The sequence below is a fragment of the Marmota monax genome, unplaced genomic scaffold (assembly GCF_021218885.2).
Source record: "Marmota monax isolate L192 unplaced genomic scaffold, Marmota_monax_Labrador192_F-V1.1 WCK01_AAM20220418_F8-fsc00185, whole genome shotgun sequence".
Classification (NCBI taxonomy): domain Eukaryota; kingdom Metazoa; phylum Chordata; class Mammalia; order Rodentia; family Sciuridae; genus Marmota; species Marmota monax.
Genome location: NW_026693278.1, coordinates 841,016 through 856,818, shown reverse-complemented (window position 1 = coordinate 856,818; position 15,803 = coordinate 841,016). Strand labels below are relative to the sequence as shown.

Here is a 15,803-nt window from a genome sequence, read left to right as displayed (position 1 = left end):
CTTTGCCGCGGCGGTCGCGGAGGCTGCACCGCTGGAGGCGGCAGAGGCACCGGCGGCCACCAACGCTGCGGGCGGGTAAGGTGGGCAGGACGGGGGCAGCCGGACAGGGGGCGACTGTCGCAGGTGGCGCTACCCTCGGGAGCTGCAGCCCGCGATGGGTGGGGACCGTGGTGGGGACGGTGGGGGCTGGCGGGGGACGCCTAGTGCGGTCCCCGAGAGCGGGGCTGCGGGAGCGCGGGGATGCGCTAGAGCTGGGGGTGGGGCGACGAGGGAATTGGGCGGCGGGCACGAGGCTCCCGCTTGGGGGGCGGGTCCCTGCAGGGCCCAGCTTCTCCCGCGCTGGGAACAGGTGGTCGCGGTGCGAGTCTCTCCGGGGGATTGCGGTCGCGCATTCTCAGGCTGGAGGGGTTGACGCCTCCGGGTAGTCACAGGGGACTGGACGCGCGCCTGGTCCATCGCGCGTCCTGGACAGGGTCAAGGGTCAGGTCTTGCCTGAGGGTCTCGGAAGAGGGAGAAGAAGGGAGAAGCCACGGGGTGGGTCTGGCCCCACTGCAGGGCACCGCGTCCCGCGTGGCGGCAGAGGAGCCTCCTGCAGGGTCGCAAGCTCACCAGCACCTGGCACACGAATAACGACCCCAGACTCTCCCTGTCCCGGCTCAGGGCCTGGCAGCCTGGGGAGGAACAGACTCCAGTATTTAATCCTTGTCACAAACCCCTGTTTGACAGATAGGCAAACCGAGGGACTGCAAGGTGAAAGTCACCTGCCTAAAGCCATCGCGGGGAGAAGCGCCAAGTTGGAAGGGAACCCAGGCAGGCGGGTCCGGAGTCCTGGCTCCTAACCACTGTGCCCAGCTGTTTGGAGGAGCTGTGGTGGCCTGCCGAAGTCCCACCAGGGGAGTCACCACGGCCACACAGGGTTCTGGGTGACCAAATTGATTCCTTGAGAAGCCAGAAATTGGGGCTTTTAAGTGATTAGTTTAATTAACTTAAAAGCACTTGATAATGAACTCAAAAGTAGAGGAACTAATATAATACATTAAAAACATTTTTTGAGAGCACTGTATGAGCTAAAGGCAGTACAGACCCATGATGGGTGGTCTTCTTGACTTGACCGTGGTGTGAAGGAGATGTGCATGTATTGGAGACCTTGGATCTTGGTTCAGGCTAGTGACATGGGGGATGTACAGACCCCCAGAAGATTCGCTGTATTAAAAGCATTCTCCATTAGGACATTCTCCATGGATGATGGGTTTTGTGGTTGTGACACTATCGTAAGTCTAGAAGCAACTGTAAAGCAAGTCCAGTGGCCGGCCACCTCTGTCCCAAACACACTGGCTGTTTACCGCCCTTATCTGGACCCTGGTGGCTCTAGGTGTTTCTGCACCAGCAGCCTCAGCGGCATCACTGAGAGTTGGCTTGATGCGCCCTGCCCCAACCTGCTGAATCAGGCTCTGCGCTTTAATGAGACCCCCCAAAAAATCCACATGCATATTAAAGTTTGAGAAGTGCCACTCTGGGTCTCTCCTTGGACAGCCCCCGGTCCCAGCAGGAGTTCTTGTCTCCACACCCTTAAAGCTCAGTTCTGGCCCTAATTTGGGGGAGGGAAGGATTTTTTTTTTTTTTTTAAGAAATGTGTGACTATTCAACAAAACTACCCATGTTGACTCTGGTCTGACCCTTGTCAGGATTGTTCTAAAGATGAGATGAAGCAATATAAGCAATTTATATTTTGTAAACATTTGTATGTACTTCATTACTCATTTGTATTACTTTTTTTTTTTTTTTTGCACTGGGGATTGAACTCAGGAGCACTTGACCACTGAGCCACATCCCCAGCCCTATTTTGTATTTTATTTAGAGACAGGGTCTCACTGAGTTGCTTAGCGCCTCGCTTTTGCTGAGCTGGCTTTGAACTCACAATGGATCCTCGTTCCTCAGCCTCCTGAGCCACTGGAATGACAGGCATGTGCCACCGTGCCCGGCTTGTCTAACTTTTTATATTAACTGATTCAGTTAAAAGAGAACCTAAACTACCTTTGGCTAAATAAATAAATAACTTTATAGATTCAAGGCTTGGAAAAGACTAAAGGAGAGAGCTTCAGGTGTGTCTGGATCCAGGTGCTCAAGCAGTGGTATGGGGACTTGGTCTTTTTTCCTCAGGAGGCAGGAGGGGCAGAGGAGGTTCACTTCTGTGGACCAAATAGTTTGAGATTAGGAACACAGTGATGCTTACAAAGTGATACTAATAAAAATGGGAATAAGTGCTTGAACAAAAAATTAGACATCCTTCAAAGTCGTTGCATAATCCCATTTGTGATCACACTTTTCGTTTTCGTCTGGTTTCCCCTCACTAGACTCCAGGTGTCTGAGAGCTGCGTCTCTTTCTTCCTGGGCACCTCCGTGGTCAGACAGGCTGCTTTCACCGAATGCCACACAGGGGGTTGCATCAGAGGTAACTGACTCAAAAGTAGGGAGGTGAGTTGCTCAGATGGCCCTCCTGGGCGACAAATGTCTCTCTTGACTTGCAGTGGAGTCACTGTTCCTGAGCTTGTAGCAAAGAGACCATCAGACTCTGCCACCCCCACTTCAAAGTCATTTTGTCCCTTTGCAGAATGCCAAGCAGCTAGGAAAATGGGCCCAGAGTGAGACAATCTCAAACTGTGCAGCATTTCATTATGCAAAGGGCAGGGGACTGTTCTCAGCGTGGCCGGCACTGGGACTGTCTGTGATCCAGGGAGGAGGCAGTGTTGAGAAGCCTGAGCCTGTCCCAGGGCTTTCTGTTAGGCGGCAGGAGGCTTGTGAGGCAGGACGCTCTTCCAAGCGATCACAAGGAGTCTTTTTAAAGCAACAACCAAAAAAACAAAACAAAACAAAACACACACACACAGATAAATCTGGAAGGACTACTGAGAATTGGAAGCCTTTTCTGGGTAGAATGGCTGGAACTGGATTTCTGTCCATTTGTTTCTCCTGATTGAGAGAGGATGGGAGGGGGTGTTAACATGGCCTGAGACGGACCCCCGCCAAATATTCTTCCTGGTAATCCCATCATCAGGGATGGATGGGTTCAAGAAGCTATTACAAAAGACATAGATGTAGCAGCCACTCCCAGGCTGGCCTCCCAATTCCATCCTCCTGCCTCAGCCTCCTAATTCACTGAGATCACAGGTCTGCGCCATCCACTGTGCCTGGCTCCCTTTGAAACAATTAGTTTTATTGTATCAAAGCAATACAAATTCACAAGTTTCAAAGTCAGATTATAAAACATTTAGAATAAAACATTAGTTTCGGTTCCTCTCCTTCTGATCTGTCCTGAGAGACCAAAGCTTTCGACTCCCTTAGCTGCTTCTTCGTCCCCATCTCCACAGTTCCAGTCTGGATGGTTACAGGTTCCCAGCTGTTCCATGATGCTCCCTCATTAATGGATCAAGCGCATGTGCAAAAGGATGTGGCCCGGCTCTGCCGGGTGCCACGCAGCTCTCAGTGCGGTCTTCCCTTTGTGGACTCTTCACCAGCATAAAAACGTGTAAAATTGGCCGGGTATGGTGGTGCACGCCTGTAATCCCAGTGGCTGTGGCGGCTGAGGCAGGAGGATCGCAGGTTTGAGGCCAGCTTCAGCAACTTAGTGAGGCAATAAGCAACCTAGTGAGACCCTGTCTTGAAATTAAAAGTAAGTAAATAAATAAAAAAGGCTGGGGATGTGGCTCAGTGGTTAAGCACCCTGGGTTCAACTCCTGGTACCAAAAAAAAAAAAAAAAAAGAAAAGAAAAAAAAAAGAAAGAAAGAAAAAGAAAAGTGTAAAATTGCAACAATTCCAATTGTCCGGTGGACTGAGGAAAAGTGAGGAAGTGTAACAGGGGACTTGGACCTGGTCAGTCAGGGTCAGCATCTCGAAATAGGTGGTTGAACTGAGATCTAAAAGGCAAGTGGCACTTGAAAGGCTGTGGGAGAGAGTGAGAGAGGATAGGAAAAGCATCGAGGGCAGATGGAACAGCAGATGCAAAGTCCCATGGTGGGGAGGAGTGTGGGGGATTTCAGAAGGTAGTTTTTTTTTTGTTGGGGGGATACCAGGGATTGAACTCAGGGGCACTTGACCCCTGAGCCCCACCCCCAGCCCTAGTTTGGGTTTTATTTAGAGACAGGGTCTCATTGAGTTGCTTAGGGCCTCGATTTTTGATGAGGCTGGCTTTGAACTCGCGATCCTCCTGCCTCAGCCTCCCGAGCTGCTGGGATGACAGGCACGCACCAGGGTGCCCGGCTCAGAAGGCGGTTTTTGAGTGACACTGGGAATTATCATCTTCAAGTAAACGAAACTTCCCCATGGGGACTTGGACAAGTGGCATCGTGGGTGAGGGCCGAGCAGTGGGTTCCAGTCTTACCTTTCTGATGCCTTAGCGACGGGCTCCTGGTCTGGCTGCTTCACCTCTCAGAGCCTCAGTTTTCTTTTCTGAAAACAAAAACAAAACAAATAACTAAAATAAAACCCCAAAACAAAAAACTCTGCTGTTACCTGGCTCCTTGTCAGACGAGGAGAGATGGAGAGTGAGTGCCCTTGCTACGGTGGTCACCGTCCTCATTTGGTGTCGTCCTTGCTACTGTCTGACAGTAGTTTTTGAGGATATTTCTCAAGTGCTGAGGCTGGCCTCTAACATGTGATCCTTCTGCTTCAGCCTCCCTTGCTCAGGCTTCCCCCTGCTGGACACCTGAGCCCAGGTGACATATGACTTGTTGCAGTGATAAGATGATGACATGATGTGACCATGAATGACAGAGGAGGACACCTCTTTCTCTCTCCACCTTCCTGTCTGCCTCTCAATTTTTGTTTTTATCTCATTGTCTCTATATACCTCTTTGTCTCTCTCCCCCTTCCTCCCTTGGCTTCTCTCTCCATTTCTCTCTGGATTTAATGTCAACATTTCTTTCTCTTTATCTCTTTTTTTCTGTTCCTCAGTCCCCCTATTTCCTGTCTTCAAGTTCTTCTTTATCACTTGATGATCCTCTGAAATGGTCTCCTCCATAAGAGCCCCCCCCCCCCCGCCTTTTTGGTATTGGGAATTGAACCCAGGGGTGCTTAACCACTGAGCCACATCCCCAGCCCTTTCAATTTTTTATTTAGAGACAGGGTCTCCCAGAGTTGCTTAGGGCCTTGCTAAGTTACTGAGGCTGACCTCAACCTTGGCAATCCTCCCTCATCAGCCTCCCAAGCTGCTGGGATTCCAGGGGAGCCACCACGGTATCTGGCTCACGAGGCCACTTTTAAGCAACCATTTAGCTAACATCGTTTTCCTATTTTGCAGTCAAGTGTGGACCGGGGAGTTAGCTGGTCTGCACTTTCATGTTATTTAGTCAAGATAGCCCTTTTATTAATAAATTTGTGCAGATTGGTCTGCAAGATGTGAGGTGTGACTAAAATATTCAATTCCTACACTGTCGAAGCTCTAATGGATTGGAAAGGTAAATTAGAGAAGTGTGTTCTCATAGGAATTATAGTGACATTCAATTATAGTGACATTAACTTTGCTTGATACTGAATCCATGGCATTACACACTGGCTCTGAGGGGAATATTGAATTTCAAGTTCTTGGTGAGCACCCCGATAGACAGGAAGGGTGGTAATTAAATTAGAAGGCAAAAATTGTTCTTTGGTTACTTCCTGCAAGTTTTCTCACCTTGGGGAATCTTTGTGAGAGGAACGGTTTAGCAGGGTCTTAACAAAATGAAGATGATCAGCCTCGATGAGCAGGACCACAGATAACTCAAAATGTTTTCAGGAAAAAACTAGGTAGCTGGGGAAGAGTTTTAAGATTCTTCCTCCCTATTTCTTTCCTTTGCCTCCTTGTTCGGTTTTCTTCCCCTTGATATTATGCCTGGACCACTGACCTGCTGTTGTTGAACCAAAACTGAACTGACATTCAAGACACAAGAGCCCAATCCCAGTTCTGCTGCTCACCAGCTGTGTGACTTTGGGAAAGTTATTCAACATCTCTGGGCTCAGTTTCCTCTTTTTGTTATATAGGAAGTTTTTTTATTTTTTAATTTTAATTTTTAGTTGTAGATGGACACAATATCTTTACTTTATTTACATTACGTGGTGCTAAGGATTGAACTCAGTGCCTTACACATGCTTAGGTAAGTGCTCTACCACTGAGCCATAACCCCAGCCTATGTTCAGGAAGTTTTGAATTAGAGGACCTATACTGTTTTTTCCAGGCCTAAAATTCCTTGACACACACCAACAATTATTTAATTTTTAATTTGCATTCTTTCCTGTTATGTAGAGGAAACACTCATTAATTTTTTTTTGAAAAAAGAAGGACAAATGAAAATGTTCTATAATCTTATCATTCAAAGAGCCACTTGAATATTTTGGTCCTCTTTTGATATGTGGTTTCAGCAAATCATGGAAGCTTTTCTTGTGCCTAACAGTTTGTATCGTCTTTGTTTCAGTCAATATATTCTCCTAAGCACATCTCTGTGTCTTTCTTGTCTTCATGGACATTTTTAATGGCTGTATAGTATTTCACTGAGCAGCCATGTCTGAACTGGCATGAACACGCCTCAGCTGGCCGGCATTTTAGTTGACATCAGCTTTTCTCTTTTACGGCTGCTTATGGGGCACGACCTTATTCCAGAATCATTCTCCACATTTCATTTTCCATAAGGTTATGACTTTTTCAAGGCTGTATTTGTGTTCCCTAGGCAAACATGGATAAATTAGCAAGAACCATGTAGGTGGCCCCATGAATCCTGCCTGGAACCAGAGCTTCCTTTGCTCCCCACACCTGAGTTCTGTGTGTGTACCAGGGAGGCCGGGCGGGGAGGTAATTCTGAATTTCAATCTTTATTACATCTTCCCCTAACATGTAGCCACTCGATTCTTCTAGGTCTGACCTAATTTTCTTTCACTCCTTTTGTTTGCCTGACTAATAACAAGGGCATCGTTCATGACAGTTGTCATAGCGGCTTGCAGGTGACCACCCCTTGTCATCCCCCAGGTACTGGGCACTCTCACTTGGTCCTCATGGTGGCCTCTCTGAAGTTGGTATTTTTGGCATTTTGCAGATGAAGGAGCTGGGGCTGAGGGAGGTGAGGTTCCTTTCTCAAGGTCAGGTGGGAACTGTCTGGGCAGCCATTTCTCTTTATCTCAGGCTGTATCTCCCACCTTCCCCACATATGGGTTCTCAGGAAACCTCTATTAAAAAAAGAAAAGAAAAAGTTAAAAGAATCAGGAAAGAAAGAAGGAAGAAAGCAAATGGATAAAGGGAAGGAAGGAAGAAGGAACTGGGCATTTTTGTAAGGTCTCAGGGCAGCTCTGCATTCAGCACCACACACTGGGATTTATCCTCCAGCCCTACAGTTCAATTTGTTCTTGAGCAAGCCGCACCTGAATTCCGCACCTCCCTTTACCATCTATCTACACCACTAGAGGCTAAAGCGCAGAATCTTTAAGGGCGCTGAGACCCTTAAGAGTCTCCTATCCTTACCAACCCCGATGGTGGGAGAGAACAAGCTGGGGGGAGGCGGGAGTGATTATTGCTGCTAAAAATGGGGACACTGAGTGTCAGGGATGTCGCCAACCTCACAAAACCAGCAGATACCTGCTGGGTCTTGCATCTGTAAATACCTGGGACTTTGTATTTTGGGGTCTCTTAGGAAATGGCTTTGTCAAATTTTAACACAAACGGAGAATAGGGCGAAAGAACAGTGGGCCACCACCGGGAACCCAAGGGCAGGAGCAAGGTGACAGGTGGGTGTCTGCTCCTGTCTGCGTTCCAAGCAAAGCCCCTGGGAAGTCAGATCTTGGAGCTTGAATTGACATCTTCAGTGTCAGTCGAAGAGAAAGAATCTGATTGGTCCAGCCAGATTCGCATGTTTCTCTCTGATCCAATAAACTGTCAGGTTGGGGGCGTGGTCCAAACACGTGGCATGAAGGAAGGCGGGACCCCAGAAGACGTCAATCATGGGCTTGATGCTCAAGGTGACACACCCTTGATTGTCTTAGGGCGGCAAGAATTCGTGCGGTTGTCATTAATGATAAAACTTTACATTAGTGACTTCCATTTTCTATGAAGTAGTTCTCCCAGGAAGAAATCAATTAGTGTTGGAGGCTTGGAGGTGTGTGTGTGTGTGTGTGTGAGAGAGAGAGAGAGAGAGAGAGAGAGAGAGAGAGAGAGAGAGAGAGAGAGAGAGAGAGAGAGGGAGAGAATGAGCTTCAGCCAAGTTTTATTTGATGATTTCCCACATAGTGATGCTCATTAAGGAACAATTCCCCGGTGGCGCCTGCAGGGCCTCATGGCCACATTGTACACCTTCTCCTGTTTTGCACTGGAGATTGAACCTGGGGCCTGTCACGGCTAGGCAAGTGATTCACCTCTGAGCTCCACCCCTGGCCCCTTTTATTTCATTTCATTTTATTTTTTTATTTTGAGACAGGGTCTCACTAAATTGTCCAGACTGGCCTCCAAGTTGTGATCCTCCCGCCTCAGCCTCCCAGGTAGCTGGGATCATAGGTGTGAGCCATGTGCTCGACTGACCCCCACTCCTTTGAAAGATGGTCACAAGCTCAAATGGGGGTAAAATAATGGGGCCATCCACCTTCTGAGGCAAAAGCAACACACGAGAGAATCAGCGCCCCTCTGTCCTCATTTGGGGATTTGATGAATCTTGAGAGTTTTCTAAATAAGAAGTTGAACTTTACATTTTTTGAGGAAAGACTCAGAGATGTTTTGCTTGTATGAGATTCCTAGGTCCCCCTAAAGATTCAATGGCTCCAAGGGATCCAGAGAACCCGCCTTTTTACTAAGTGCTCTAAGATAAGTCTGATTCTGGTGGCCTGACCCATACTATTACTTTCACAATGTAAAAAGAAGAACAATTCGTGAACCATTCCCCACTGAAATCTTGTGTGTCATCGCAAGGTTGGTGGCTTGGGATGAGGTAGCAGGTGAGGGGCTTAGACCCTGTCCCTTCTCCCCTCTACTCTGCCCTCCAGCCCTGTAATAATTGCAACTATTTTACTAGCTGCTGGAGAGTTGGGGACAAAGTCATGAACAAGATAAATCCAATCCCTGCTCTCTTGGGGCTTCTTTACCTGCAGGGGAGACAGGTCACTAATAAGGACATGAGATACTTGCTGGTGATACAGAGATGATGGGGGTCATGTGTCAGGGAGGGGGAGAGTCTCTGAAATGGCTCTTAAGATCTGAATCCCTGAAGTGAGGGAGGAAGATACAGGAAGGTTTGTGGGGAAAAGTCCCAGGGAGAAGCCTAGACCAGGCTCTGAGGCTGGAGTGAGCTCAGTGTGTCCCAGGGAGAGCAAGTATCTGAGCAAGGGTAGTGAGCTCGGGAGAGAATGGCCAGGCAGGCAGTCAGAGGCCAGGTCCTGGGCAGCCCGCCCAGGACCTTGACAAGGTCCTGTGCATAGTAAAGTGTTGGTAGATCATTTCAGGTATGATGGGAGCCTTCCCCTGGCTTATTCCTCCTGCAAGGAAGGATCTATTATTTGTATCCATTTTACAGTTAGGGAAATTGCCGAAGGCCGGCTGGCTGGGCAAAATAAGCGGAGGGGTGGACGAACAACTTGTGTGCATTGATACAGCAGGAGTAGGAGCCGTTTACTGCAGGACAGGAGCAATATTTATACATTCCACACAGCTTTTCTAATTAGCATAAACTAGATACATCAGTCAACCAATCAGGAATCTCCACACTTAATGGCTCGCTTTTGTTACTTCTCAAACCACTCCCTCTGGCATTTTGCCAGGCACCATCCAGACTTGTTTAAGAACCCTAACATTCCCCTGGCAAAATGCCAGGTGTTATTTTGACTTGTTTACAGATTCCAACAGGAAATTGAGGCTTAGAGAGATGCAGGGATTTGCAAATTGGAAGAGGGACTATTTGAACTTAAGCCACAGTTTCCCATCTCCCAGGTAGCTCAGGAATCTAGCCCAAATCCCACCCAGCAGACCCCTCATGAATGTTGTAGGGTAAGGTTGTTTTGATCATTTGTTCACCGTGTTTTCACATTTTTTTTCATTTTCACAACATGTACATGCTTTCAGGAGTGTACTTTTCTGAGGTAGGTAAAGGGGAAGGCTGTCTTCCTTACCTAATTCATTTCATGAGACTCTGAGAAGAAAGAGTAAAAGTGCCTTACAAATTATAAAACGAAGCATAAAAATTGTGAATTATCATTTTATCTCCCCTCAGTTGGACTTAATCTCTATTTTTTCTTGAGAAAGAAAGGAAAGAAGAAGGAAGAATCCTTGTAACTCTAGAAATTTAAAACATCAAACCTCATTTTATCTCTTTTGGGTTGATGGAAAATCAATGTGATTACAAAATATCAAGAGAAAGATAAAAATACTTAATAAGAGTAAAATACTAAATGGTAAATAAAATAAATAAATAATAAAATTTAAAAATTAATAATAGAATAGCAATATATATATATATATATATATATATATAAAATCATCCCCTTTAGGATACAGCTAGTGCTGTATGTAAAGGCAAATTCATAGTCTTGTTTCCATTTGGTTTGTTTTTGTAGTGCTGGACCTTGAACCCTGGGCCTCTTGCATGCGAGGCAAGTGCTCTATCACTGAGCTAAATCCCCAGCCTGGCAAACTGATAGTCTGAATACTTAGACTATTTCTTCTGAGGATGAAAGTAGAATACAGTGATGAAAATCATGAACTTTGGGTTTAGACTTGGGTTGAAATCAGAGCTGTGTGACCTGGGATGATTGATTTGACCTCTCTAGTCTTAGTTTCATCATCTCTAAAATGGGGGAAATTATTCTACTTGATGGAATTTTGTATTTGCCATTCCCCCTGGGTGTTTGTCCAGGTTGGCTGTCTCATTTCATTCAGGTGTTTGTGGGAACGTCCCCTCTTCTTGTGATTTATTTGGCTTGACCTCATCTGTGACTTTCTGAATTTATGTTGTGTGTTGGTTTCTTTGTTTCCTCTTCATGAAGGCCATGAGGGTCAGCTCCATGAGGGTGGACATTTGTCTTGGTCACAGCGGCACCCCTGGGACCTAGAGCAGTGTCCTACCCGCAGTGGCACTTCATGCACAGGTGTCAGGGAGCAGAAGGCTAGGAGAGGAGGCGGGGTGTAGGCACCTCAGCAGAGTGCGGTGTTTGCAGGAGCCCTGGGTGAATGCTGAGGGATGGGTCCCTTTACAGTGGGGTGGACACCGGGGCTCAGTGTCAGGGAAACGGCTTGTGGTGTGACTTGGACTTAGTTGACTCTCAGGCTGCATTGCTTTAGGGCTCCATCAGGGGATGGTGGCCTGGATGGATTTGGACAGTAGATTCAATGGAAGGATTATTTGCAATAACTTCATTTAATCCCCACACTTCAAAATCAAGAGACATCCCATAAAAATCCAGATTTCCAACTTTTCTTAGAAAATAAAAAAATAATCACCAGCAGCATTACTTGGAAGTGCCAAGAGCAAGTGCCCCTGTAGGGACGTGTGCTTCCGTGTTTGCCACTTCTCCCGTTCCATGGTCCCTGAAGGTGTCTGAGTTTTATTTGATTTGGGCTGCACAGGGACCAGTTAGGCCTGGGCTCACACGTGCTGAATGTTTCACTCTTAAAGTGCAACCCAGTGAACCAGCCTGGGCACCGTGCCCCGGGGTTCTGGTTTGTGGGGCTATTGGTGATTTGTTCTTGGAATGAAGTCATTGCCAGATCCTGTCTAGCTGCGGGGATGCGGAGGACACAGGCCCGGGCAGATTGGCAGCTGCTGCGTTTCCTCTGCGGTTTTCCATGGGTGCTGGATTCTAGAACCTTCCTCCAGGGGCTGCAGCTGGGTCACCTGTTTGAAAGGTTCCTGTGTTGTTTAAGCCACCGAGTATAGGGTAGTTTGTCACAACAGCCAGAACTGACGGAGACACCAGATTTCTGAGTTACCTGGACCTGCACAGAGTGTCATGTTAAACTCCTGAGACTTTGGTCTTTGTTACAGCAGCATAACCCAGCCTAAGCTGACTGATTCATTCCTCATTAGAACCCATGAAGTCGGTGAGCAGGCATTGCCTGTCCATGCCTAGAAAAGTTTTTGACAGCTGGCCGGTGCTCTATACCTGTTGAAGAATGGAGAAAAGAACACTTGTGGTTTCAGACCACACTTATTATACCCAACTCTTTTTCTTCATAGAAGTCACCTTAGATTGGAAGGTGATCTTCCTGGGCAAACAAGGGAGAATCGATATTTTTTGAGTGTCATCTATTGTGCTTATTATTATCCTTATTTAAAGACAAGGGAAGTGAAGCCCAGGGAGACTAAGTGGCTACGAGGGTCACAGCTATCTAACATGTGGTTCTGCCAGGAGGCCTCCTATCCATTATTTAAGTTGTTTTGACATCTCGACTCCAATGCCACCCCCCTCGGGAAGCCTTCCTGGATCACCATGTTGGATTAGACACTGTTCCATGTTCTCTTAACTTATTTCCTCCCCAGACCATTTATTTTCCATTAGACCTTAACTTCTCTGAGGGTAGGTCTGGGATCTGTCTTGCTCAATGTGCTAGTAATTAGCACTAAGCCTGGGACATAGTAAGTGCTCAATTTATGCTTGTTGGATGAATAAGAGAGAGAGTGAGAAAACCTGAGCTTTGGTCCTGGTACTGCCACTGACCAGCTGTGTCATTTTGGACAAGTGGTTTCAGCTTTCTGGGTCACAGTATTCCTGCATGTATAGGAAGATATTGGATTAAATTAGTTCTTTATGGCTCTAGTATTCCCTAATTACTTCATCCACAAGTTACCCTCTTATTCCTTCCCAGGCTTTACTTAGGATCCTCTTTTGTTCTCTTATTCCTAGAATAATGAACAGAGTCGGGATTTGAATGCAGTCAGTCTAACTAAGGAGTCTATGGTATTATTGGTTGGTTCCACCCATACATCTGCCCACCCACTCCATCCACTCCTCCATCTATTTATCCAACCTGTGGATCGTAGCCCTGGAGTCTGCACTGACCACACTCCAATGCTGAGCGCGTTGCACAGAGCTGCAGGGATTGGGAAGTATCTGGGCTTCTCTCCCTTGCAGATGGCACTCGGGGTTCTGTGGCTGGGGTACCATCTTGCTGACCTGGTCTGGAGCACTGGCTCAGCATATGCTTCCTTGGCTGGAGAACAGACATCGATTGATGCGTAGGGAAGGACCAGGGTATCATTGGCAGGGTGAGCAACGGCTTCTTGCCTGGATTTATAAATGGAACTAAATGGGCTTATTGAGGACTGGGAGCTCTTGTGGGTATTTCTGGTTCTGGATGAACCAGCCAATTGGAACTTGGAGTTATACCTCGCTCTTCTGTGGGTCTGGCTGGTGTGAGTCTAGAAAGATGGCGCCTTTTTTTGGAGAGTCGTTGGCAAAGTGAATTTCTTAGACGATAACACCCTAGATTAAGATTGAAAACTGAGAAAGCAAAAAAAAAAAAATTGAATAAATGAAGTGGGCGGTATAATAAATGCACATGAAGGCTTAGCCCAGTGTCTGGTGTGGAGTATAGATGCTCAATAAAAGTTCCCTACGACAGCCGCGGTATTGGGAGACTGCCAGGAAGGGGTTAAAAAAAGAAGTCTCATTGCCTGATCCTGGCCTCCTGGATGACCTTGTAATCAGGATGACAGTCGTTTTTCTATTAATTACAGCAATGCGATTTTTAGACGTGAGGTTAATTGGCAATATAGGTGTGTAACATCTTCCCCTCAGATAGTTGAGATGCCAGTAATTACCCTCTGTGTTCTGGGTGCAGCCATTAATCATTTGTCCCCTTGGCATTCGGCTGGCTGTCAGCGTCTTTCCATCCTGCTGTGGCATCGATTCTGACACACTATGGGGACGGACGGACAGGAATACAAAAGCAGATTCAGTGTCTGGGTTGACTCTCTCCTCCTGGGGCCAAGATGGCAGCTGGCCTTCCCTGGGGCATCCCGAGGCCACTCTGGACTTTAAAAGGGCTGTGGGGATACCTCCACCCTACAAAGAAGATGTGGCCTCTGAAGTATGTAAAAAAGAAAATCCCTGCCTGTCATCCCAGCGGCTTGGGAGGCTGAGGCAGGAGGATCGCCAGTTCAAAGCCAGCCTCAGCCAAAGCGAGGCCCTAAGCAACTCAGAGAGACCCTGTCTCTAAATAAAATACAAAATAGGGCTGGGGATGGGGCTCAGGGGTGGAGTGTCCCTGAGTTCAATCCCAGGTAACCCCCCTCCCCCCCAAAAAAAGAAAGAAAACCACAAAGTTGAGATAGACACATTTCCCTATATGAAACTCCTCAATGGCAACTAAGTAGACTCGCCTTCTCTCTGTACCTTTGTGGATACATTTTAACCTTTTAGCAACCTGAAGTGCCCCCCCCCCCCCCGCCCGCAGGACTTACCCCCCCACACAGGAATTTGATTTATTCAGGAAGGTCTTGAATCATGAGTTAGTGACAGCTTGGGACATTGTGGCCCTTTTTAAATCAGGCTCACCTGATATTTTGGATGTTCTTTACAACTTAACGGTTTTAATCACAAAAGTCAACGGATGCTTGTTGGAAGAGCTTAAGAAAAACAACCGCGTAGAAAGCAAATATGACGGATATTAACCTTCTCCATCTCCTGATATTAAAAAAAATAATAATAACGTGGCGTGTTTTCCGAGCACACCCCTGTCTTGCGCCCTGCACAGTGGCCGACAGGCACGCGGTGGCTGACCATCGCGGTGGCTTTAGGTCGGTGGCTACTCCCAGCCCTCTGATGTGTACCACAGTGACAACAGTCCTGCCCCTGGGGATTGCTGGGGGACAGAGTGAGGATCCAGCCTCATGCCTGGCCTAGATGCCATCACCGGAGCTGTTTCCTCGAAAAGGAGACCAAGTTTCACAGATTTCTGAATCTCAGCAGAGCCGTGTCCCAGGTTTGCAGATTCAGGACCCTCCCTGGGGGAGCAATTGGAATGAGATTTGGGGAAGTCAATCTGCTCTCCCCCTCTTCATCTGAAGCCAGGCTCTGCTGCGGGCCACTCTCCCAGGGAGCCCAGTGACAGACACCAACCCGACTCAAACACGGCTCAGTGTTCCCAGAGCCACAACGACCATTGAGTGACGGCTCAGCCCATGCCAACCCTGCCTGCAGCCCTCTTCAGGGTGGGTCTCAGGGTGGGGAGACCGAGCTGAGTCAGAGCCTCCTTTTCTCCAAGCCCTTTGAGGCAAATACGAAAAATATTTGGCTCATTCCATATGCAAACCTCTAACCCAGGGCACCTTCACTATTTATTCCTTTTCCCTCTAGGATCTTTGTCCCCGTGTATTTGGGAGTGGGAACAGAGGACCGTGGCTAGATGCATCATATGCCGCCAGAAATGAACATGCAGGACTCAGAGAGTCAACATTTCTCGAAAAAATCCTTCCCCCTCTCCATGTGAAGACAATAAAAAGCAATTAGCACATCAATAGAGGATATTATTTACATAGTCAAAAATTTTGCAAAGTAATCATAAAAAGTTAGGGACCCGCTTTACATACTTAGGTGATACTAGTATAAAGACTTGTATGAGGCTGGGAAAACACCATATTCAGGTCAGAGGTCCCCTCACCATGTGACAGGGCAGGCATGATTGATGAGGGGCACACAGGATGTATTGGGGATGCTTGTTTCTTCATCGGCTGCTGGGGACATTTATTATTCTCTGTGTCTGTGTGTGTGTGTGTGCATGCTGGGGTTGAATGCAAGGATGCTCTACCACTGAGTCACATCCCTAGTTCTTTTTATTTTATTTTATTTTGAGACAGGGTCTTAC

At 47.3% G+C, this 15,803-nt stretch overlaps 1 protein-coding gene across 2 annotated transcripts in view; it reads left to right on the top strand.

Moving 5' to 3' along the window:
• Rph3a (rabphilin 3A) overlaps positions 1-15,803 on the top strand; it is a 195,596-nt gene continuing 179,793 nt past the window's right edge. The window contains exon 1 of one of the 2 annotated variants that reach the window (XM_046456542.2): positions 1-75. The gene's annotated coding sequence lies outside the window, so the exon portion shown is untranslated. The remainder of the gene's footprint in view (positions 76-15,803) is intronic. The other variant, XM_046456543.2, reaches the window with a different exon arrangement.